The sequence below is a fragment of the Numida meleagris genome, chromosome 1 (genome assembly GCF_002078875.1).
Source record: "Numida meleagris isolate 19003 breed g44 Domestic line chromosome 1, NumMel1.0, whole genome shotgun sequence".
Taxonomy (NCBI): Eukaryota; Metazoa; Chordata; class Aves; order Galliformes; family Numididae; genus Numida; species Numida meleagris.
The window spans coordinates 150,792,083-150,817,145 of NC_034409.1; the positions used below are offsets into that span (position 1 = coordinate 150,792,083).

General features: G+C 39.4%; 2 long non-coding RNA genes across 3 annotated transcripts in view; one reads left to right on the forward strand and one right to left on the reverse strand.

Moving 5' to 3' along the window:
- LOC110408285 overlaps window positions 5,658-25,063 on the reverse strand; it is an 80,624-nt gene continuing 61,218 nt past the window's right edge. The window contains exons 3-4 of one of the 2 annotated variants that reach the window (XR_002444281.1): window positions 7,890-8,017; window positions 5,658-7,223 (exon numbers count right to left, since the gene is read on the reverse strand). This is a non-coding gene — a long non-coding RNA (uncharacterized LOC110408285). Of the gene's footprint in view, window positions 8,018-25,063 lie in introns of both variants that reach the window. The other variant, XR_002444275.1, reaches the window with a different exon arrangement.
- On the forward strand, window positions 18,293-23,489 carry LOC110408278. The gene is made up of 3 exons (XR_002444267.1): window positions 18,293-18,491; window positions 21,822-22,020; window positions 22,860-23,489. It is a non-coding gene; the product is annotated as an uncharacterized LOC110408278 (long non-coding RNA).

The window sequence follows — 25,063 nt, forward strand, 5'->3', positions numbered from 1 at the left end:
ATACCAGCAGAGCATATGACCTAATAACTTACCAAAAAAAACATGTTTCACAGTAGAATAAGAATCTAAAGATTTTATCAGCTTTTGTTTTTTACTGCATCTTTGTTGAACAATGGCTTTCACTATAACTCAAGACAGTTCAAATTCTTTACTTATAATACTTTAAGAGCTATTATTTACTATGTTCAAGATGCTTGCACAAAAGGAATGCTTCCAGTTCAGTCACTTAACATTAGGATCCTGGGATCACTTGAGTATTCCCAGACTTGTTATGAAAAAATGAAACTCTTTCCAAAAGAAAGAAAACTGATCAATTCAGTTTACAAATTGAAAAGGAACAGCATTTTATATTTTTTTAAAAATACTTACAGAATCTTTGTGTGGCAGATATTTATGCCGAGCCTATTTACTATGGCATGAATAACATTTTTCAAGAATGATTCATCAAACTTATTTTAGAGGCTGTCTTGAGTTCTGGTCATTTCTATAGATACTGCAATTCATAGTCATTAGTAAGCCAGTGGTATGATCTAACCTCAGCTACCTGTTGCCGGCTGTGAATGGAATAATTTATTTTTAGCGTGAAACCACAATTTGAATATTTTCCGCTCTGAAAGTATAAAAAACTCTTTAAGTAAAAATTTTACTCTTTCACTGTGATGTGTTGTGGCTCTGATGTCAGATATACTGCGTTCTTCTTAAAGAAAATCCTTTAAAATGCCTGATTCTCTACTGAAGTTGACAAGAATTTCCTCCACTTAACCCCTTCGGTGCCCCCGGGCGTTCAGCTCACATCAAACAAAAGGGAGCTCCTCTACTTTGTAGACAGACATGGTGGGATGTTGACAAATCCAAAATGAGAAAAGAGATGGAAAAACCTGTGCCTGTGGGCAGTCAGGAAGAAGATTTGTGGGCAGGCCTGTTCTGCAGTACATGTGAGATCCAGCACCTCTTGAAAGCTGTGATGTTACAGCTGCACAACCACTGCAATAGCCATGCTGATATGAGAGCCAACATTTTGACTGGTGATTTTGCTTGATTATTGAGCTGGGCTTTTTGGAAGTAGCTCTGTAATTTCTATAAATTCAGAGATGGAAATAGCCCATAATTATAAGGAAGTATCAGCTGTGCTTAATAAAGGTCGGTGGATCAACAGTGCTAGAAAGCCATCTTTAGGCATGGAGCATGCAGATCTTTTAGTTAATTACTATGCATCAGAATGTGAATCTCATGTCTTATGGACCATCTTGTCAAGTCTCCTAGGAAGCCACTGTTCAATGTAAAGGGGGGAGGGCTATCTTACCTTCACTGACTATACTGCAAAAAAAAAGGATCTGAGGCCTATGTAATATCATTGGCCTATATATGGCCTATATAATGTAACTGGCCTGTACACAAACATCTCTCTTCCTTTTTTTTCCTATAAGACATTTGAATTACATTACAGATAGAATGAAGTAGCAAAGTTCACAATTCAGCTGCCATTATATGTATGTTTGTTTTATAATTTTGCAACAAAATCTCAGCTATAATATGACGAAAAGCAAGAAAATAATGTGGAGAACAGAGACATAACAGTTTAAAAAACAGGAAAGTTTCTACCTCATACTCAAAATTCAATTCATTTTAAGGACAAGGACTGGCTTCCAAGCACTGATTGAGAACCTAGTTTCCACAGAATATTAGAGCTATCTGATAACTGATGGGCTTTGGTCACAATTTACCAATGAGTTCTTACCGTTCCAGTCAGAGGAGCTGCTGACCTTCCCCACCTTAGGCTGTCACCACATTTCCACAGCTTTACAAAGATTTATTTATTTATTTATTTATTTATTATTTCTTTGTTGGAGGAAAACAACTTCCTCCTTCATATTCACAATGTCTCAGAAGATCATGTTTATCTTAACAGGCCAAAACAAAGTAGATGATTTTGTTCCATTAGCTCAGTTAAATTTGTTTATCTTAGGTGGAGAAGGTTGTTGTCTTCGTTTCTCCAGTAAGTTAAAAAAAAAATGTGTATGGTTTCTGCCAGCTGCTGGCTCACAGGTGACCATTAGCATAAAGTAACTTACAAGTCAATATGGTCAAAACGACTAGAAATTTTGTGCATGTTGTTTGGTCATTTGTGCTACTAAGAAAATATTTACTGTCTCTATCAATACATATTAAAAGCTACCATCACACTTTTAACACTGTGATCTTACCATCTGATAAGTCAAAAATGTTTGTTTAAAAAACACAAGTAAACAAGTACTTAGAGATGATAACACCCGAGTTCTGGTTAACACCTCTGAATATTTTCCTAACCATCTTAGATTTCACATCCGTGCTTTTAAAAAAGTAATAGGCTTTGCTTTCTGCAAATCAAAAAATTTCTTCTTCTCCTGACTAACTACAAGGAGTATTGCCAGATACTCAGCACTTTATTGCCTGTGCAGCATTGGTTTCATTTTTGGCCTAGGAGCAGGAAGGGACAAGGACAACATTTCAGCAGCAATCCAATCCTGACTGCAGAGACGAGGAAGCAGCAGGAGCACACCTCATTGCACATCCTAGAAGACATGAGGTATAAACATTCTTTTGGTGATCTTACCACAGGACTATATTTTGGGTTTAATTACAATTTTTTTTTATTCTTACATTTAGTGTGATTGTAAAAGAACTGTTGCTGCTTTCGGATGCAGTCTTGACCATGGTTAAATGCTGGATTCAACTACCTTCAATTTATAGGGACTCTGATGATAGTTGTTTTAAGGATCATACATTTGTAAAGATTATAATGGACTAATATTTAGTATTACCCTGCTAGCTAATGACTAGAAAGGCAATCTGGTAAGGGAAGAAATGCTGATAACTTTTTTTAGAAACCTCTTAGGTGAGCTTCAAGAAGTGGCAGCCAAGCTGAGATGCACTCATAATTAGGAGTAAGTTGAGAAGATGTATAAGGCAGTCTCCACTGTCAAGCAGCCTTTGCAAATACGCATTGACCCATCAGTACTCATAGTGGTAACCAGCTTCAAGAGGCCAGCTACAACCTGCTTCTGAACTGGCTTAACCTCCTCTGTTTCTGTAAATTTGGTGTTAAAAAGAGACATACACTTTGTGTATATATATGAAATATTTCCTTAATAGAGAATAGGTCCTTAACAGAAATGAAAATTACTAGGAGGGGTGTACTCTTTAATATCTGAGAACAGTAGTGGAGGATGTGGGAGGAGCATGAGGGGAATGGACTGCAGATAATGGTCATGTCCACGTGTTTTTCCTAAATAGCTTTTCTACTGTCACCATCAGAAACTGTAGCCTAATTTGTATGCTTTTAGGACCTTTTGGAGACACAGTGATTTATGCCAAATTTGAGCTGTGCTGGATTGCCCTGAAATAGATGTAGGTGACTCACACAGATTGCTTGTGTGTCACTCAGCTACAGTTTGCTATAAACTACCAAGGTTCTGATGGCTGTCCATCATATCCATCATCCCTATCAACATTCTGCGGGAAAACCCGTATAGAACTGTGTAGAAAAACAACATTGAGTGGTTCTAGATCTATGATTTTGTTCCAGTATGAACAGACAGCTGATCAGGGGCAAAGCTGAAAATTCTGCTAAATGTGATGATAAAGGAAGCCTCTACAGCAATCACAGAGAAGACATTCCACTGAAATTCAAGTCAGCTTTTCAGTTTAGTCAATAAGACATTATAGCCAGTCCCTCAGAAATCGCAGAACTGTGATTACAGCTATGTATATCCCACATAGAAAAGTAACTGCTGAATGATCCTGCATCCTCTTTGCAACTGAGCTTCTGTAGATGATGTCCCATGCCACAGCCTCCTTGACTCCGCCAAGAGCAAAACTGCTTCAAAACACATCTCTGTGTATCAGAAGATTTCAAATGTAGGTTCAAGGTGAATGCACATTAAAAAAAACACCCCTCCAGTGCAATAAATAGCTAGTGTAGATGCACATGTAGCATACACGTTGTACTCTACTTTTTATTTATCTGCTTTCAGACAAACTGAATTGAGTAGAATCGTAGAATGGCTTAAGTTGGAAGTGACTTTTAAAGATCATCTAGTTCCAACTCCTCTGATGTGGTCAGGGACACCTTCCATTAGATCGGTTTGCTCAAAGTCCCATTCAACCTGACCTTGAACACTTCCAGGGAGGGGGCATCCACAACCTCACTGTAAGTGTACATAACTAGCCCAGGTGGAAACATCTTGTAAGAGGGAGACTTGTGAGGTTGATTAAATTGAATATGGCACTGTACTTCCTTTAACAGTGTTGGAGGGTTTTTTTTTTTTCCACATTCAGATACATAAAATGTTGCACTGAAACTATTTTACACGTTGTTAATCTGTACATATCTGGATATGTAAGCATTATTGCCTTTGATCTTTTATCTAATTGATATATCATATAACTTGATAACCATTTTGAAATTGTAATTTTGTTTTTGAAAACAAAACTGAGAAGATTACTATTTTTTAAGTCTGTATTAATTTTGAAATAATATAGGGCAAGCTTCTGTATTAAATGCAGATGTCTGCAAATGAAGGAGCTAAGTTCTTATGGCAGACAGTGGGAGTTCTACCTAGTTGTTCACACATGAGTGTTTTGTGCCATTTGAGGTATCTGAGGATATTTGTGATATTTGCATGAGTCTGGCATGACCATCAGGGGTGTCAGGTAAAGTCCAGGTATGGCACTAGGTACATGTACACATGCAACTGAATAGTCTGATGATCTACAGTCAAAAGGCTCAGTGCACTTTTAAATCATCCTAAAGCAAATCACTTTGCTTATGTGAATAACACTCTAGACACCACTGACTGAATTGACTAGGGCTCCCTTGATTTAGCTTAGACAAATTTATAACTTCCTAAATTTAGATGTCTGAATCTGGAACAGAATCCTACCTCTAGTCACTGCATTGCAACATCCTGTTCTTACTTGTTTGACAGCTGCATAATCAATGTAAGTGACTAAATGGCATACTGGTTGAGAAATAGAATGCAAGTTTCTTATTTTAATTGATTATTAATCTATTTAACATTTCAATTGTTTTAACAGGAACAAGTATGATTTTTTTGTTCTAACAGTTTTCCGTGATCTTTTGTTCATTGTGTTTAATGTGGTATACTAAAAATAAATAAAAACTGCACATCACACATCTCCCAGTTGTGTCTCTGGGGAAGAACTGTCCTGTTATTGTCAAAAATAATTTCCTGAGCACAGATTTCATGGAGCATAACACAGAACTTCGGTAGAAAGTTGTCTCATGGCTTATAAAATACACTGTCCAATAACAGTGGCAGCGAAAATTTTCCAGCTGTGTAGAAAAAAGGCAAGAATGTAATCATCTACATTAAGAAGGACTAAACATACTGCAGTCACTTCTTGTAGATATTCATCTAAGGTGCACCTAAACAAACTTAGTGAAAGACTTTCTGCTGAGTCTTTATTCTGATATGTTATCCCGTATATACAGGAAGGTTATTATTGCCTACTGTCAACAGTTTACAGGCAGATTCGGCCTGGTTCCATGACTATTGGGGCGGGGGACCCATGGGCCATACCCCGGTAAAGGGAAAAGGGAAAAAGGGTAGGGAGATGGGCCTAAAAACAAAACAGCGGCAACGATCCGAGGAGAAACAAACTAATTTACTAAATAATATATCAAAATGCAAAATAACATACTATAATACAATATAATTACAATTTAAGCTAATAAATCCAATAAAATAAGAGAGAGTGTCCAAAATTAAGGTAGGCTTTACTCTAATACCAGTGGTGAGACAGCTGGGAAGCGAGATGCTGCCAGGACAAGAGACGGGACGAGAAGAGAGAACATCTTGTGAAATGCAAACAGTTTTATCTTTCCGTCTGCATGGAAAATGGTAACAGAGCAGCAGCGTCCCCTGGGAAATGTAGTTCTTCTCTTCTGAGAACCGGGTACCCAGAACTATTCATGATCCACGGAACTGGAGCATTAACTCTTTAACTCCCAGTGCACTACATGATGTTATGACGTGGAATACCAATAACAAAAAATCATAAAACCATGACACCTACCTTTACAGGCTTCTGACTCTTAGAGAATAAAGTATTTTAATCAGCTGCATGTATATTTTTGATGATAGCATCTAGAACATCTTGTGGAAGCGTTTCCAGTGTCCATTGATCCTAGTGGAACAAGATGACCGTGTCTCACCCACAGACACATTTAGTCAAACAAATAGATTCATATGTCCATGTATGATGCTTCCTATAAAGTAGAATGTGCATTAAAACATGCTAGATAGTACAGATACTACCCTAGGATCACTTTCCCATAACGAAGCAATTTTAAACCCAGAAACTTCTTGCACCCAGTCTAGTATTTTAACAGCCTTTAGTGACCCATCTATTCATCTCTATTGCCTACTTTCTTTATACATTCTGAAACTATTGTCTACAATATCCTTCAGCATGGAGTTTCACACTCAGAGTATAAAGATAATGTTTATCTGGCCAAAGAAGGTAAGATGAATTTTACCGTAAACACTTTCAAAGAGACTGTTGTAGGTGTATTTCAGTATCTATGAGGACAGAAGGTAGACTGTAGATCTATAGATCTATACACTGATCTATAATTCCTTGTGTTGCAACACTTAACCTATACTATGAACCTCTCAATAGGGGTTATTAGCTCGGGTGCAGCACAAAGCAAATTCATCTAACTGGGTACGTATGTTTCCAGGTTCTCTGCACCAAGCTGCACAGTTTTCTGTAGACATTTATGATTCTTCTGTTCCTGTCTATGCTTTTGTCAAGTTGTAGAAAATAAATATTAACCAGATTTTTTTCCTTGTCTTTGCAGTTTCAATTCCAGCAAGAATTTCCAAGAATGATGCAAGATACATGACGCTTAGCAGTGTCATCTTTTTGCTGTAAGGTAAATGGATGAATAGCAACAGACTTAAGCTTTTAGAGTTTCCCCTCATGGGAAGGGAGACCTATGTCAATATTGGGGCATAGTAAATTTAGACTTTTCATCAATGTGTTTGAAGAAATGTCTTTAAGTCTTATTCAATGTTGTAAGTTCTCACTTAGCACTGCGTGGTATTGTCTGAAGTTTCCTCTGGTCTCTTGCAAAGAATATGAGCTTTTCCTTCATCAATTATAATTATTAGTTCTTCAGCATCAGTCTCCAAATCCAGAAAGATTAGAATTGCATCCTGCTTGGGGTGGAACAGACAGGACAGTCATCAAACATAATGTCAAGCATAAACCCAAGATGTACTTAGATCCACAAAATGCAGATAAGGTTAGATGCACTGGTGGAATCTGGCTGGGTAAACCATGTTTATAACTCTTTTGCACAGCAGCAGAAAGCAAGGAGGATAAACCAGTTTATCCGGTCTATTGATTTCTTGCTGCTCTGAATCCTGATACTTTGATTTTTTTTTGCTTGAATCTTCATGCTGCAAAAAAAAAAAAAGTGAAACTGATGCTTAGGGCCATCTCCCTAGGGGTAATAGATGGATCAGGTATGCAGGTTGCTGGCAGAGGATTTTCTGTAGTAAGTCTGCAAAACATGCAGCTACAGGCCTCGCTCAAGGAAGGGTTTCAAACCCACCTCTCCCATTTTGCATGTTAAATGTGGCCTAGAGGAACATCCACCCACACCAAATGGAAAAGCCAAATTTCCTTCCAGTTCCAAAAACATTATAGACATCTGCCAAATGACATTTCTAATTCTTCCCGTAAAAAATGGAAAGCTAAACAGAAGCATCACCCTTCCAATAAATCCATTCCAAACTCTTCCTGATTTATTCCAGATCCACTGCGTTTCGGTGAGGCTGTGAAATAATACTCGCTTTTGTTCTTCATAAGGGGCTTACCTCAGAATTTATTTTATAAGAGTGTTCCTCCAGAGGCTTTTTAGAACATTCTAAAAATCATAAAGACACAAAGTTTGACTTCTGATATGTGTGTTCAGTTCCTATTGACTTCAGTGAAGGTTTTCAAGCTGGAATAGACAACAGAGTTGGAAACATTTACTCAGGCACACTAAGGAAAATTAGTAGTTCTGAATAAATGTTGATATTTCCATCAACTACAACAAAATCTAAACACCTTAGTTTGATTTTTTTTTTTGTAGTGCACGAAAGAAACAAAGCATTAAAGTATGTTTAAAAAATCAAAGGAATGGTGAAATGAAGAAAGGCAAAAACTTATTATCAGGACTTTTTTAAGGCCTAATTCATGGTTGCCCAACCTTTTGGCTTGCCTGGACCACAGTGAGTGAAGAGGAATTGTCTTGGGCCACATAGCTGTAGGCTGCTCCAAAAGTAATGCCTTCTATTTATTTTTATGGAAACTACAGCAGCTACAACGAGTTCAGTAACTCTGTTAATGCAAATTCTCAGCTACAGAATACTATTTTCATTATAGTCACCACTATTAACTATGCATTTTTGCCAGTGATAAACAAGAGCCTGCATGCCATGCCCGCCAAAACCTGCACTAGCAGAGGTGACCTTGTACTAGGTGATCTTGTAGGTCTTTTCCAACCTAGCTAATTCTATGATTCTATGGTTGGACTAGGTGATCTTGTAGGTCTTTTCCAACCTAGCTAATTCTATGACCCACAGTCACTGTTGCTGCTGCTGAAATGCACCACCCACCACCTCACTGTGCTCACATCCACTGTTTGGTCTCCATAAATGTTCAGCAAGCATTAATGAATGTCAATTGGTGCAACTTTTCTGCATGGAGGAATTCAATTCCACACCTTTGTTGCTACACACTTTCATGTCAGACGCCATTTTGTCAGACTGCCCCTCTGTCTGTCACACAGTAACAAAATATAGCGGAATGTTAATGCGATGATTCAACCTCTACTGCAATACCACCAACATCCACATCTGATGTCGTGGGCCAACATAAAAAAATAGGAGGCACAACGTTTGGAGCAGCTGTCATAAAATATATAATAATTTTAACTTTTAATATTTTAATTAAAACACTATAGAAAGAGATAGCAACAAAACAATAAAACTTGTGGGATATTTGACATTGTTTTTGTTAAACTAAAGCATCAACGTGTTCAGTAGAGATTTTTGATGAAATTTTACTGTTCCTGTGCTTCATCATTCAAATTAGTTGTTCACAAGTGTACGTACTGTGAGAAAGCAATGACACGAATAAGGCGTGACTGTGAAGTGAGAGATATTTCTCTCTGGTAAGATAGTTCTTATAAAAGTATGGTAATGAGACATGATCTAATTATTCTTTGAGTCAAATATTTGGCTGCAGCTCAGTACATTCCATTTGCAAATTCAAGGTGATTTATTTATGTCAACTGAAAATAGAATAGCAAATATACCAAAAAAAAAAGAAAAAGATAATTTTTTTTCAGCTGTCTTGAATCATATTCTCCAATTCCTTTATCAGAATGAAAATCAAGGCTGTTGGGTTTGTTGTTGTTGTTGTTGTTGTTGCTTTGCTGTTCAGAGCACTGTATTTAGCCAGTGCATCAAAATCCATAAACTCATTTGCCATACCTTGAGTTGGCAGTGCACTGTGCCCTCCCCATGCCCTGGTTTCAGCCCGGGCAGAGTAATGACAGTTCGGTTGTTGCTGACTGATGGGTGCCTGCCCGGGTCGGGGCAGGGCCGCCTGGTGGGGCAGAGCCACCGTCCTTAATAGCATGGGACAGGGCATAGCCGCAGTGCAAGCTGTGCCAGGCTACATGCAGCCCACAGGCCGTGGGTTGGATATGCCTTACCTAATTATTCACAACATCTTGCAATAGATGTCATCTCTAAAATGTAAATGAAGAATAAAGCTTTAGCTCATTTTATTACTATTTTTCTTTTAGAAGGGTGAGATTGTTGAAAAGCATCCAAAGTTGTATTGCCATAAAGAAAATATGTCTTAAGATTTTATCCTTTATGTTATAAGGATGTTGAAAGTGCTGTTTTCAGCTGTCACTGTTGTGCCTCTATTTGTTCTACAAGTATTTTTCTGCATCCTGACTCAGACAAGCACAAGAAGACCCAAGTTCCTCTGGCTATGCCCTGACCTAGTCAGACAGAGCCAGCTCCTGTCCAAAATCAAGTAATTGCACATGGGTTGCTCAACCATTCCTGTTACCTCAAACACATGTGCCATGTGAATGTGTCTATATATGACTTGTTTGAGAACTCGCTCAAGTCTGGTCATTTTGAAGAACAGACAGACAGGCTTGCATCTGTCTGTACCTGTCCCTGTAGACATACCCTAGAGCTGCTAAATAGCTGATTCTTTTTTTTTTTTTTTTTTTATGTCACAGTAAACAATGAATATGGAATGTCAAGTAATCATTGTGGAACTAAAAAATCCTCAACAAAGAGAATGAGGAAAACAATGCAAATAGATTTTTTTTCGTCCCACACCCATAAACTGTCATGAAAGTGCAATAGCTGGAATTGACGTAAACTCTTTTTGAAAAGCTAATTTAGTAGTGCTCAGTCATCTTTTATTTTCTTCATTATTCTCCTATTTTAATATGCTTCTTCTGTATTTAAGAACTTGAACTTTGATATTTCTAAAATATGAGCAAGAAATACTGGCTATTTGTACAGGAAGAACAAGACAGCCTGTGAAATTTTCAATCTTCTTTCTTAAAATTAAAGGTCCTGGTAAACTCTGGATAAGCTTTCATACTTTGAAGTCAGAAGTGCTGCATGAATGTGTCCTTTGGCAAAATTTTCCCAAAGTACATTTGTTAGTAAATTCAGTAATGTTGCAAAGTAAAAATGTCCATTAAAATGCATGAGGGACCATTAGTATCTTCAGTAATGTACTAGCAGTTATAAAAAAAGAAGTCCCTGGATAAAAACAGAAAATAGGTGTATAGTCCTCAGGCTGACAAGGTGCTGGAGCACCTCTCCTATGAAGAAAGGTTGAGGGAACTGGGCTTGCTTAGCTTGGAGAAGAGAAGGCTCCAGGGAGGATCTCATTGTGGCCTTCCAGAACTTGAAGGGAGCGTATAAACAGGATGGGGTACAACTGTTTACGAGGGTGGATAGTGATAGGACAAGGGGGAATGGTTTTAAACTGAGACAGGAGAGGTTTAGGTTAGATACTAGGAGAAAGTTTTTCACACAGGGGGTGATGATGCGCTGGAACAGGTTGCCCAAGGAGGTTGTGGATGCCCCGTCCCTGGAGGCATTCAAGGCCAGGCTGTGGATCTGGGCAGCCTGGTCTCGTGGCTGGTGACCCTGCACACAGCAAGGCAGTTGAAACTGGATGATCATTATGGTCCTTTTCAACCCAGGCCATTCTATGATTCTATGATGAAGTGTCAGGATGATATTTATTATCTAGTCATCTAGAGCAAGGTTCTCTAGAATCATTCACTTATCTATCATAAATATTTCAGGGTTAATAATTTGTTTTCATCTTTTATAGTTTATTTCTTCCATGTCAATGTTTAAAAGACATCTTTTCCAGACTCTACCAGTAACACTGCTGTTTAATGCAGTCCTATGCCACATGCTACAGTCCCTAGTTTGTGGATACACTCTACATGGCCTGCTACAAGTTTTTTTAGTGATGGCTTACCTTTACTTTTGTAATTTTCATGAGTTAAAATAGAAAACTGATGAGCAACTTTTCTTTGGAAATACTGCCACAGTAATAAATAGAATAAAAATTTATGGAGCACTTTCAAAGGTCTTTTCCAGGTTTTCTGAGAACCTCTAATAACTTGAGAGATAGAAGGAAATACAGATCAAAGCTTTAGTACCTAACTTGGGTCCCTACCCAAACTCCACATTCAGATGGACTAGAGGGCTTGTTTAAAGAACTGTTGGTCCTTGCGTGGACAAAGAACTATTCAATTTTAAATGAACAGTAGGATTCCATATCCACAAATAATACACTTTAAAGAAGGCTTTTAAAGCCTTTACTCTTAATGTGGTTTGAGCATAGGTGTATTCTACAAAACAGAACTTTGTTCCAATAGGAAACAAATATGTGGCAGCCAAGTCCAGAGGAGCAGCTGAGTCCAAGGGGATGAGATTTAATTTCCCAAGGGCTTTTCATAAATGTCGGTTAAATAACTTTAAACTTAACGGAACTTTACACCTAAAATATCTCCTGTTTCAGTAAGAAACAGTAATATGTCTCCAAAAGTGGAAGAGAACATGGAGCATGTATGGAGCTTCAGGAGTCGATATAAATTTAGGAGATCTGGTGAACCATCTCAGATATTTCTCCAGCTGCTTTGATGACATCATTGGTTTCACTGTCTACAGTGGCACCATTGTCATATTAAACAATGACTGTTCGAAAACTATCCTTTCAGCTTTCCAGACACTCATACGCTGCAGAAAGGAAAGAAAATTCTTCTTCACGTCATCATAAGTTTTCTTTTTTTTTTTTTTTTTTCCTTTTTTTTTTCCTCCCACATAATTCCCTTTTGTCCTTCAGGTCTTAATTGCAATTCATTATTATTTTTGTGAAGAGCAGCCCCATGAAGGCAAAGAGTTAAAGACGTCACTTTAAATGACAAAAGCTGAACACTTTACCCCACTTTCAGTCTCTCATCTATTCATCCTTTTCATTGTGAACTTCGCTATTTCAGCTTTCTAAGCTCTTCAACTACCTGCCCCTAATTTGTATTCCTGGGAAGAGGCCTAGGCTGGTTATTTTGCATTTGTGTGCTAATGGTGATGAGTTTGCTTCTAAGAGGAGAACGGGGAGGGGAGGGCAGGAACCTCCAAAAGAGTTTAAGTGGGAGTGGGGGTGAAGGTGCAGGAAGGGTTGTTTGGGGGAGAGTCATGCTGAATTTTAACCCTGAATGCTTTCTTATACAATTTAGCACAAAGCCCTCCTGATTATATGGAAAATGACACCCTGTGAAAACTTGCCTGTTCATATACACCTTTTCAGCAAATAGGTTAGTCAAGTGTCTGAAAAGCCTGGGAGACAGTTGGCTCATCATTTTATTAAGGACATATATTTTGCAAAGCTTTTTTTTTCACGTTGTCCTGAAAATTATGCAACATATTCAAAGCATGTATAGTATTCTGGAATATGTTTACTAAGGGAAACAGTCTGTACATGTAGATGATAGCAGTGCAACTCAGCTTTGCTTTGTTTGATAAAACCATTTACTTTCACAGGGTTAATTTTGCCTGTGCACTTAGATGCCATGTGAGATAAAATACCTTTCATTAGATTAAACAGGCAAACAGAGGCTTTTTGACTTATTGACTAGTATTTCAAAGCTGAGCATTTCTTATGCTAATCATTTTTATAACTAATTTAACAGGCGTAAAAGAATGTCATTATGAATAATTAGAGATGTTAGCAATTTAGTTTCTAATTAACCAGGTATGTAGCAGACCATTACAGATGGGAATACTCATTAGCTGTGAGAGGCATGAGTGTTTTACTGCTTATTAGAGATTCTGCCTATATTTGAAACGGTTGGGTTGTTTACGCTTTTTAATACAGAGCACTTTTCTTTCACGCTGTTTGGTATATCAGCTTGTTGTACTTGATCACATGGTAAAGCAGACAACAGCAGAATGCACCTGATGCAACAAAGCTTGCAGGCAGTCATTTTCCATTTCATGATCCATTGCATGACAATAGTTTTCACCTCAACTCCACACCCAAAAGGGGAATTTGCAACAGGGTCAACTTTCTTTTGCAGGTGTAAATTGCTATTAATACAATTAAGCATATATGTATTAGATCTTCAAAACTGTGTCCGTGATTCATTCTGTGAGCAAAAATGAAAGGTAGTTTACTTGCTAATGTCTCCCTACTCTCTGAGCTTATGACTTACTTCACAATATGCAGCATAGTATTATACTTCATCCATCTGCTCTGTGTATGCTTCTGCAAATGACTGAGTGCACGGCAGTCTCTTGGGTATGAAAAAGACTGCTTCTTTAGACTCTATCATCTCTTGCGTGAATTTCAACACACCACTGCCATTTCTGCCATTATTAGCTTTTGCTTTCTTTAGTCACCATTTCCATTTTTTTTTAGAATTTTAAATGTTCGAATTCTGATTCAATAAGACCCAATCAAAATGCAGTCACCTAATGACAGACATTCTTCCCTTCCATTTGAAAAGAATATGTAAATATTTGCAGTTCCTCATATACTGAAGAGCTGGTAATCTCTTTGAGTCAGTACAGTCAGTTTTTTTTTGGAAAAGAGACTGAATATTGATTACAGTAATCATAAGTCATTTTGCAATATTAGTGTATGAGCAATATGGACAAGCCATTAAGCTCTCTGAGAAGGGCAGTCTGCCCTATGATTTATTAGTCTATGGAAAGCAAGAGAATGACAGTTTCACTGAGCAATGCCAGCAAATAAACCTGAAGAAGAGTTCCCTCCAAGTTCTGACGCTGGAGTCATGCAGAAACGTGCATCCTCATAATGGCAGTCCTTGTCTAACAGAATGAAGTTGTGCGCAGTTTTTCAAAAGTCACTAAGTTAAACAGCTGCAAATTCTGTTCAGCCCAAATATGTGTAAAACTTCCACCTGCCATACACTGCAGTTTAACTAGATTAGTTTAACCCTCCCCTTCAGTTAACCAGCGCAACTTTCTCATTTTGGATCAAACACAACTGGCTTAAGTCAGATCATTCATTGTTTCTGTGCAAAACTCTTTGTGATTCCTCTTCCTTGGAAATAAGTGTGTCCCATTTCAATTCTTGGGTTGCAGTCTGCACAAAAAATAGCAGAAGGTGTAAATTAAAATGAACTTCTATTTTAGTTCAGGTGTTCACCGAGGGAAGAAGTATAGATGGAGATTCCTGATATGCTTATTAGCCTACTTATGGATATTGTATTGCCAGTTAAACTTTGCCTAAAATACAATTCAACATACTTGGTCAGATTAGAAAATATTTTTTCTTTTCATAGCAGAGATTAGAGCACTAACCACAGCTATGGAAAATCGGTGTTCAGTGCCTGCTCTACTATAGATATCATAATACAAATGACCTTGGGCAAGTCACTTAGCATATATTTGCACTGCAATCAGACAACCTAACCTTAAAGTTCAGCATTCCTGAACTTTTAGCAGCAGCAGCAGACCACTGTCAACTCCCACTGTTTTCAAAGGCCACTATGGCCCCCTATAAAAATTTTAATCAAAAGCACCATTGTGACAAACTTGGTTTTAAATGGCTCAGTAAACCACTTACTATAAACTGGGGACTGCAGATGGGAATCGCTGCAGTGGCATTGCTCCAACATGGGTTAAATGCTGAGGGACCTAGGCAGATTTGTGCATCCTGAGCTGCTCTGTCTACTCTTCCACAAGTGCCTGCGCAAGTCTGGCAACCACTGGCTCTCACGTTCCTGTCCATCCTGCTGCCACACTTCCCATCTGCAGATGTTGGGAAAAGTATTCTTCTATCTCACAGCTGTGACCTGAACACAAAAGTGTCAAAAGACTGTAAGGAATGCAGGTGTCATGGGGCTAATTTGAGTATTTACTACACAGGCTAAAATAGTATATTACTGAGAACCCTGTGGGAAGTCTTTGTGGGCACTGTTTGAGGAATGAGCAAACCACTAAAATGAAAATGGGAGGTTATAAGTGTCAAAAATTATCTCAGTTCTATTGGTTTAACCAACATCTGACTCATCTGACCTCTCTCCAGCCTGACTAGAGTGAAGATTATTTAAAAAAAAAAAAGTTGCCAGGCCATTTTCAAAGAACAGGAGGTATTAAAAGGAAGGGGGCTGAGCTAATGATGTTCAACAACCACCTCTGCAGATGTCAGAATCTGATAGTTTGCTTGGGTTTGCCCTCCAAGTTAATATGACAAACCTGAGCGTGAAACCTGAGGCTGGAAAATTCCTTACGGTGATGCTTACTTCCGGCTGAAATGAGTGGAAAGGGTATCTACAGGCCACGTTCAGAGAATACAAAATAAGAAGCAGCGTAAGCAAAATTCCTAGAAATGTCATGTTTGAGGAACAGACTGGAGGTGGTGGTCTTCGGTCTAAATCAGTTCTTTTATCCATGGATGCAATTTTTTTTCATGTGACAAATGGTAACATACTGCTTCCATAGAGGAGTTTTGCCTGAGTTTGGATAAAATCTAATTTGGATGCATACCACATCCTCTTAAGTTAGTACTTTTGCTAGAAGTAAACCAGCTGCACGGTATCATGAGCTTATTGCACTGGTTAAAATAACCAAGGCAAACCAAAGCAAACTGAACCAGGACTGGGCCTCATGTTAAGTTAGCAGCTGTTATCGTTCTGCAGGCAAACAGAATGCAAACATTAATGGATACAACTACATCAGCTGTACTTAAAAATTGTTCACCTTTTCCTTGATGCTCTGTTCTAAAAGATGAAGACCCATACAGCTCTCCTTTGTTCATTTTTCTCTACATGCTGCTTTTGAAACTTCTTGGAGAAAGACAAAAATCTTTCAATCTAGCCTTCACTGTGTAATGACTGAAATATTGTTTTGTAATGTACAGATTATTGCATAGCAGAAAGTTGTGCGAGCCAGTTCCCTAAGATTAGGTGATGACATATTTGAATATTACTTATCCTAATAATGTGAGCAGTATGTGCATCTTAATAAAGATCCTTAGAGCTGAGTTTTTTTTCTGGGTTGTAAACTGTGTTCCGATGCATAAAAATGAATAATTTAGTTATAACTGTTCCACAAGTTTATTGTAAACTAAAGCCACAATTGCAATATTGGATGCCACAGAAGAACTTACTATAAAAATACCTAAATTTCTTCAGCTGCAATAGCATATACCATTTTACATTACCAGATGCTAAAACTCTGTAGATTATCTGACAGCAAATACTATATCAAAGGCAGTTCAAAAGAAAAGTAAAAATGATTTTCATATTTTTAATCATGCCTGCAGATGGGTTAGGATAATGTCATAGTCAGAAGCAGAAAAGAAACAGGCTTGATGTACATTAGCTCAGTGGTCTGTTTCAAATATGGTTCAGATACAATGGGAAAAACAAACAGGTCTTTGCTTGAGAAAACAGACGCAGCAGGCAAGTGCAGAATCTTACTTTGCTCATTTCAAAGACAAAAAGCAAAAAAAAATTAGCTTTTTAGGAGAGAGAGCGAGAGAGAGATCACTCCAAAGATCCCGTGTGAGTCTTTCTTTTCTGAGAAACTCTGCACTTTCCCCTTCCTCTTCCCACACACGCTGAATCCACAAACCCAGATGTTCCCAAGACGATGTCTCTTGGTACAGCCACCTCCTATGCTGTGCTTGTACAGCAAGGGGAGATGCCTCGCTGCAGATGCTCTGGAATCCCACAGGACTGATAGTTACCCTGCACAGCAATGTACAAACTGCGCTGAAGAGGCAGTGGGGAATCTAAGTGCACTCTTTATTTCTGCACAGGGAAAACTGCCTGCACTGAACCCTGTTCAGGGGCCCGAAAGATCTCAAAGCTCAGCGCTTACAAAGAGTGTGACTCCTGGTTGGCAGCTCTGGGCATACGCATCCCAGGCCCTTGTCTTTTGGTGACACAATGTTCCCTCTCGGCCTGGTACAGTGCTGAACTAAAGAGTGGGATCTGGAAGACAGAAAAGAGCTTGACGCTAATATAACGTACAGTCTGTCATTATTATCTGACCTTATTTATAAGGAAATTACAGGGAACAATATTTTGGTTTATAACCACTCAAGCACAATCTTTGTCATCGACCTACCTGCTTTTTTTAGCTATTTTCTTTGACTGACACCTATTTGGTTTTCAGTGTTGGCCTGCGATTCAAATGTGTACTGGCTTGAACCTGGAGAAAGCAGCAGCCTTATGTTTTGCACTCAGCAACCCTTGTGTCACCTTCGAGTTTAGTTACGCCTGAATACCTTACAGCACCCTTCGACCAGCCTGTATGGAGGGGTTTAACAAAGCCAATGCAGCAGGAGCACTAAAGAAAAAAAAAAAAAGGCAGAAACGGGGGGTGTGATGGAGAACCAAATACCAGACATCGGAAAAAAAAAAAAAAAAAAAGTCAAAAAAAGAAAAAATGGTTCTTTGCCACCAACAATAAAGTGGATGTTTACTGTCCCTGGCCGCACACCCTCGAGCGACGTCTGTGCTCCCCCCCCCTCCCCGCGCCGGATGGCTCCACAGCTCAGTGCCTTGGCTTAGGTGCAGTTGGAAATGCCCGAGAATGGCTCTTTGTTGATTTTCGCCTGTGCGAGAGCCTGGTGTTGCTGCGAAGCGAAGTGCTATTGAATTTGCTCACTCAGGCAGAACACTCGACAGGAAGGAAGGAAGCAGCCATTCTTTCTGGTCCTATTGTCTGGCCACCAGGCTTAGGCAATCAAACAGCCCAGTGGCCCGGCAGCGGCTCCCGCTCCTGCCTCTTCTGGTGGGCCTGGGGGAGGAGGAGGAGGGCAGGGGAGGGCTGCCTGCTCATGGCTGGAACTTGGTTTTCCCCAGCGCATCTCTGCCTGGCCGATGGCCTCAGGTAGCCACTGCGCAGCGCTCTGTGTTTCTCGGGTGAAAAGAGCCTGGGAGGGAGGGCTGGAGGGTGTTGGGCTTCAGCGCAGCGGAAAGCATGGGAGCGAGCTGTGGGAGCCTCCACACAGTGCCTGCGAGAGGGGAAAGTTGCTGCCGGGGTCTAGAGGTGCTTCTCAGGGCCATGCGCTGTGTAACTGCACACTCATAGTGCGGGCGTAACGAGGAGAGAGGGCGGGAAAGGGTGGCAGAGTAAACCTGTCTTTGGGAACAGGCTCATTTAAAACAAATGTAAATACACCCCCCTCTGCAGTCCTGATTGCACAGTCTTAGGTGAACTCAGCTCCCTTTCCTTCCCAGAGAAAAAGAGTGAAAAGCAGAGCTGGAGGGAGTGGTGCTGGTAGGCCCCTGTTTGCAGTGTGCTTGTGCCACAGTGAGCTCTCATCATGAGGATTCGCAATGGTGAGGACACAAAAGGGACAGCTGGTCTCCAAAAGCCCAGGCCAAAACTCTTGTCTGTTTTTGCATTTTATCAGTCATGTTACATCCTTACAATATTTCCAATCTAAATTCACTTTGCAACCATAAAGTCCCTATGTGGGTGCTGCAGCGTTGTCTCTTTCATTCTCACTAAGATCTCTGCAGGAAAGACCTCTTGTACCAATGGGTGTCAGGATTCACTGTGTGATAGCTGTTGGCTCTTTTATTTGATCACAGAATCATTAAGGTTGGAAAAGACCGCTAAGATCATCTAGTCCAACCACCAATAACTAATTCATGTCCCTCAGTGCCACATCTACACGTTTCTTGAACACCTCCAGAGACAGCAACATCCTTCCTGGGCAGGCTGTTCCAACGCATTACCACTCTTGCTGAGAAGAATTTTTTCCTAATATCCAGCCTGAACGTCCCCATTTCCTCCCATCCTATTGCTGTTACCTGGGAGATGAGGCTGACCCCGACCTTGCTACAACCTCCTTTCAGCGAGCTGAAGAGAGCAATAAGGTCTTCCCTGAGCCCTGATCTCAACAAGCTGTCCTCAGACAGTACAACCCAGTGGCAGGTCAATGATAGGTGTGTTGGTGATGTCCTTCTTAATGCCATGGGGCAGATTATGTACAGGCAAATCCCAGCAGCATGGGCACTGCCTCTTGGCACAGCACTGTCCTGAGGTGCTTTGAGCGTTATGTTCAAACCCAGAGAGATTTGCTTATACATGGAAGGATACAGATATTTACATGGCATTTCGTTAACAAAAAGACATGCATTGCAGTGGTGAGTTTTGGCTTGGAATATACCCAGCTTCCCACCTTTGTCTTAATAAAATTTGTACTGAACCTACTCAAACTTGCCATGGTGCAAATCTGTAATAGCTTGGATGAGTTTGTGGACTTATTCCAGATTTACCAGTGCAACAGGCAGTCATCAGCACACATTGTATGTGTTGAGCTTTTTTTTTCCTTTTTAACAGAAACAAGTGGAAATTACTAGAACAGAGAGACATTTGAAACCAAGCAGAACTCTTGGGTTTGGATTTTATTACAAACTTAAATCACAGGCCAGTTTTGATAGGATTTGTAAACGTTTTCAGCAAACGTGGGCCGAGTTTCAAGCGAGGCTGGACTCAGTTGTGAGGGAATCTGGGCCAAGGTATGGTTTTCAGTGGAAAGCATATGAAACTCAGTGCATTTTCCTGATTTAGAGTCTTGCTTTGAAGTACTTGGTCCATTCAAACCTAAAACTCAAAGCAAAAACCCACATGGTGTGAGTGCACTGGAGCCAAAACTGTAATAAAAAATTCCCTTGAAACACCATGATTCAAAGCTAGTACAGTTCCAGATACTCCTTATAAGCTGTTACTGAGGTTGTTATTTTGCATAGACATTTCTTTTCAGAAATTTTAAATTATCTGGAATCTTTACTAATTAGCAGATTCTTGAAAAATCAATTAAGGATTGTAGTGAGGTGGAAGGATTCGAGATTATTACATGTTTTAATATTGTGTCTATGAACGTATAAGTAATTAATTTCATTTTTATTATCTAGCCTTAAATAAAATGCATCATTTGTGATCCTACTCTAGGTATGCATGTAGCCATGCTCTGAGCTGTGGTGTCTGAGAGCCTTCCAACAGTGCATGAAGCAATGTAAATAACACGTGTTGTGCTGTTTTACTGTCTCATCCTTTCCCTTGAGATGCAACATGTGAAATGGAGTCTCATATTTGCAGGTTTTTTTGTGTCATGGTTTGTTTTATGATCAAGAAGCCATTTATTTGAAAAAAAATGTCTTAGAGGGCAAAAGAATGGAGGATATTACTGGTTAAAAACTGGAAGGAAAAATTCCATGAGATAGTACTGAATGTATTTCTTTTTTCTTTTTTTATCTTTTGCCATTGACAGATATTTTCACTTTACTGTGGTAGTCACACAAGCTCTATGCACGTATTCACATAGCTGGGCAGAACTACTTTCAAGTTTTTTTGTTTGAACGCAGTTATGCAATTAGCTTTAGAGCCCAGCATGCCTTTGATAACAGAAAGTATGCTATGAGCCAACTTCTCTCTCCTTCACAGATGCATCAGAATTCCATATGAGCAGCCACCCAACGACTTCACTGACTTTTGCATTTCCAGTTAACTACCCTGAATCGTAAAATTCTGGGAAAGGATCTGAGAAGTGTGTTCTTCAATCTACTGCAACACTTCAGCAGTGAGGCTGAATTTGCATTACGTGTAGAGAATCATATGTTGGAGTGCATCATTCATACCCCCACGCAGATCTGTTAGATGCTTCTGCGAGGGGCTGATAGTCCCTGTCTGCTTGCTTGCAGAACACCCAGAGAGCCGATGGGAGGTCCACATGTGGTTTATTGACAGGATCAGGCCCTGTGGCTGGAAGCAGTCAAAATATTTTGCAGTATCAGCAATAATTCCAGTACCAGTATTCCTCTCTTGCAGAGATCTGTAATTAATCCTCCTCTGCCTGAATTGTGATCCTGACAGTCCAGGGCGAAGGGGAAGCAGGGTTGGGATGGTCAGAGTGGAGGGCTAATTCTCTCACTTCCACATCTCACCAGAATCAGAGACGGTCTCAAATGTTGTCTGGTAATTGGAACTGAACTTTTTTTCCAATATGAAAAAGAGAAATTAAAAAGAAGTGCTGTGGTGGTGCCATGATCAAGAGGACCTAGAGGAAGCAAAGCATTGAGGGAGCAGAAGAGGAAGCAAGTGCATGTTTGCAGAATAGTCACTGCTACCCTTCCATACACATTGCCATCACCAGTGGCCTTTCCCAGGAGTAAATGCACATGTTCATTCTCTGCTTTTCTTTTTCCTTAGAAGTTCAGAATGAAAAAGCAAACATGCATAAGCTCTCCAAAGTTCTATCTCCATCCATTCTTCCTCCTGGCAAATGCTTCTAGTCCCTTCTGCATACAAAGCAATATGAATTTGAGCAAGAGTTACATTTAAGACCTTGAGATCAACTGGAGAAAGCTACGCTGGACAGCTGTCATAACGTCATGTCACAAATGGAGAAGTGAGTTGCTGTTATTTAACTTACTGACATTCACAGATTTGAAGCCTGTGAGTTATATGAAGAACCTTGCTATACTAAATCTCTGCATAGCATAGGAGGAATGAGAAAGCATTGTGTTCTTGACTCCCCAGGCCAGGCCCAGACCAACTTAGACTAAAACCAGGCCACCCTACCTGGCATAGTCTGTATGCTTTTAGAAGACTGCCGAAGCAAGCACGTGCTTGCTCCACTTCCTTTCATTTATAGTACAATTTGGATAGGCCAAAATGAGGTCACAATATGGGAGATGATCTGGCTGATAAGATTCCTTCAGACAGCAAAGTTTATTCTAATTCAGAGTGTTTCAATGTGCTGAGCCTCACAGTGCTACATGTGGTTTTAAACAGAAGCTTCATATCCCAGATCCTGCGTTGTGTTGCATAGTTTCCTCAGCACAACTATCTACCATACTTAGTTTGTTAAAAAGCTTGTTTGAAGAGCTCTAAAGCTTTTTTTCTGCTTGCTGTTTTGATGTGGAGATTTAGTAGACATCTGAGCTGTTTGGTCTCTGTGATTCATCCCACTTGCTTCCTCCCCCATATATATTGTAATGAATTTGTTAGCTGTCATATCTTGGAGATTAAGCTTTTGTGCAAGTTTTTCAGGACAGACATGTGTTAAGGGGCCCTTTCAGCTAGTGAACAAGTGTTCCTTAATGGCCATACACATTTTTTTTGGCATGCATCCATACATTGGCAGTGTGATCAAACATATTCCATCAGACAATAGAAACAAGATAGTTGTAGGTATAGAGACCTTGGGGGCACAGAGAAAAGTATGTTGCCTGTGCTTTCTTTTAGGACATCGGTCAAGATTGAAACCCCGTAGTAAATGGTGATCCTGATTTCTGTGGTGTCATCTATGAGGACTCTGGAAAATTCGATACAAAACAAAAGGACTGCCGAGCTGCCTTACTGACAAATTAATTTATCTATTGGAGAAGTTTTGATTTACAACGAAATTTTCTGTTGGTAACAGAGAGTCTTCCATTTAAAATTAATGACCTCATAGCTGATGAATGATAAAGCAGGAAAGGAAGTGCGCTGAAGACTGAAAAAAATCATCAGGTGAAAGGGGCACACTGTGATTATGGAATAAAAAGTAGTCATTAAGGCTTAAAAAGAAAAAAAAAAAAAACAGAACTCTGTTTCTCACTGATGCTAGTGGTGGATGTTTTCTTGGAATATAAAATGACTTCCCCCCCCTCAGGATCTGTGGTACTATAAAAACAGTCCCCTTCAGAAGTAACTTCCAAATCTGCTAACATAATACTTCTCTGAAGAAGAATGAGAATGTTGGTTTTACAGTTAATTAAGGGTTTGGGGTCAGGAACTTGAAATATATCCATTAGCGTATGGTTTTCTGGTTAAGGAGTCATAAATATACAGTACACTTTATTAAATATCTTGAATAAAACTTTTTAAAAAATATGATAGTTGTTTTGTTGTGTTTAGCACCAGGTAAATGTATTTTGGAAAGAGAGAGACAGTTCACCTTGGCAATTATTAGATGTGTCATTTCTTCAGAAAAGTGGCTTTTGTAGTGACCTGTGCATTCCTTTTCTTTCTCTCTTAACAGATTTGAGGACGGAAGGAGGCAAAGTAAAGGTAGAAGAAGGAAAATAGTGCAAAATAGTGCAGATGTTTATTTTTGAGAACCCAAGAAGCATTATTAGAAGACAAAATTGATGAGAATGCATTAGAGAAGCACCATATTAGGTGGCCACATCCTGCCATCTGGGATAGTCGTTTCCAGAATAGGGGATGATTAGTGGGGCAAAGCATAGGGAGAAATAACTAGAAAGAGGGAAAGGAATTTGTGGTGGAAGACATATAAAGAGACACAGTCAGGTGCCAAAATTCCAAATCTCCCTTTGTGGCTCTGCCTCCAAAGAAGTCTTTCCAGCGTTGCAGGGGGTAAAGGTAGGGGGAGAGTGAGAAGCTGGGCCCACGCAGGTACCTTGAACAGTGAACCATTTGTTTGTCAGTAGAATAATCTTTTAGACAGTTCATCATTTCCACGACTATTCTTATGCTAATTCCCCAGACTTCGGGAAAACTTAAACTCTTTCCCTTGCTGAATAGAACCATTCCTCCATCAAGAGTTAATTTTAAAAAGAGAGCAAACAGAAGGACTTGATGTTTGGCAAGCCTGGGGTTAGAATGTTCCCATATACACATACACATTTAGAAGAGAAGTATCTTAGTATTCATGATACTTGGTGATAGAGTAGCAAAAAGCTTTCAATTAGGCATGAAAAACAAATATCACAATTTATCTCAATTCTTCAGTCTTTCATGTTCTAAAGGTATTTTTTTATGTGGATTCCCCCCTCCTGCCCCTCCCCCCCCCCAGTTTTTTGTGAGTGTCTTTCATTTCAAGTTACCCTTATTCTGGGTCTTTTTTCCTTCCCTTTGGTCAAAGCATTTCTGAATTTCTGCCAAGAAGTTACTATGTAAAGCCTGTTGTACTCAAGAGTTGGATTCCCATTCCTGGAATCATGACTAGCAACCCCAAAATAGAGTGCATTGTTGTTTCAGAAGGAAAACAAGAGAGGAAAGAAACCTTAGGAACAAACAGAGAAGGATGAAGCCAAGCGACAGTTACAGACTCTTCAGAAAGCTACTCTTCAATTAGACATTAAGATTGGCTACAAATGAATATAATCTAGTCTAGATGGTAGGAAAACTGCATTTGAAGTACAGTCAACTCTTATAAATTGATGCTATGCAAAGCTACCTATTTTTGCTTCCTTCCTACTTGTGTTTAGGAACTAAGCATCTTTACAAACACTTGAATGGCAGGACATCTTGGAATGTCCTGTTTCTGCTACTGAACAGATTTTTTTTCTGAACACAAAGTAAAACTTTACCATAATTATAATGAAATTTTGTTCCCTAGGATAGGAAGAAAGAAAGAAAGAAAGAAAGAAAGAAAGAAAGAAAGAAAGAAAGAAAGAAAGAAAGAAAGAAAGAAAGAAAGAAAGAAAGAAAGAAAGAAAGAA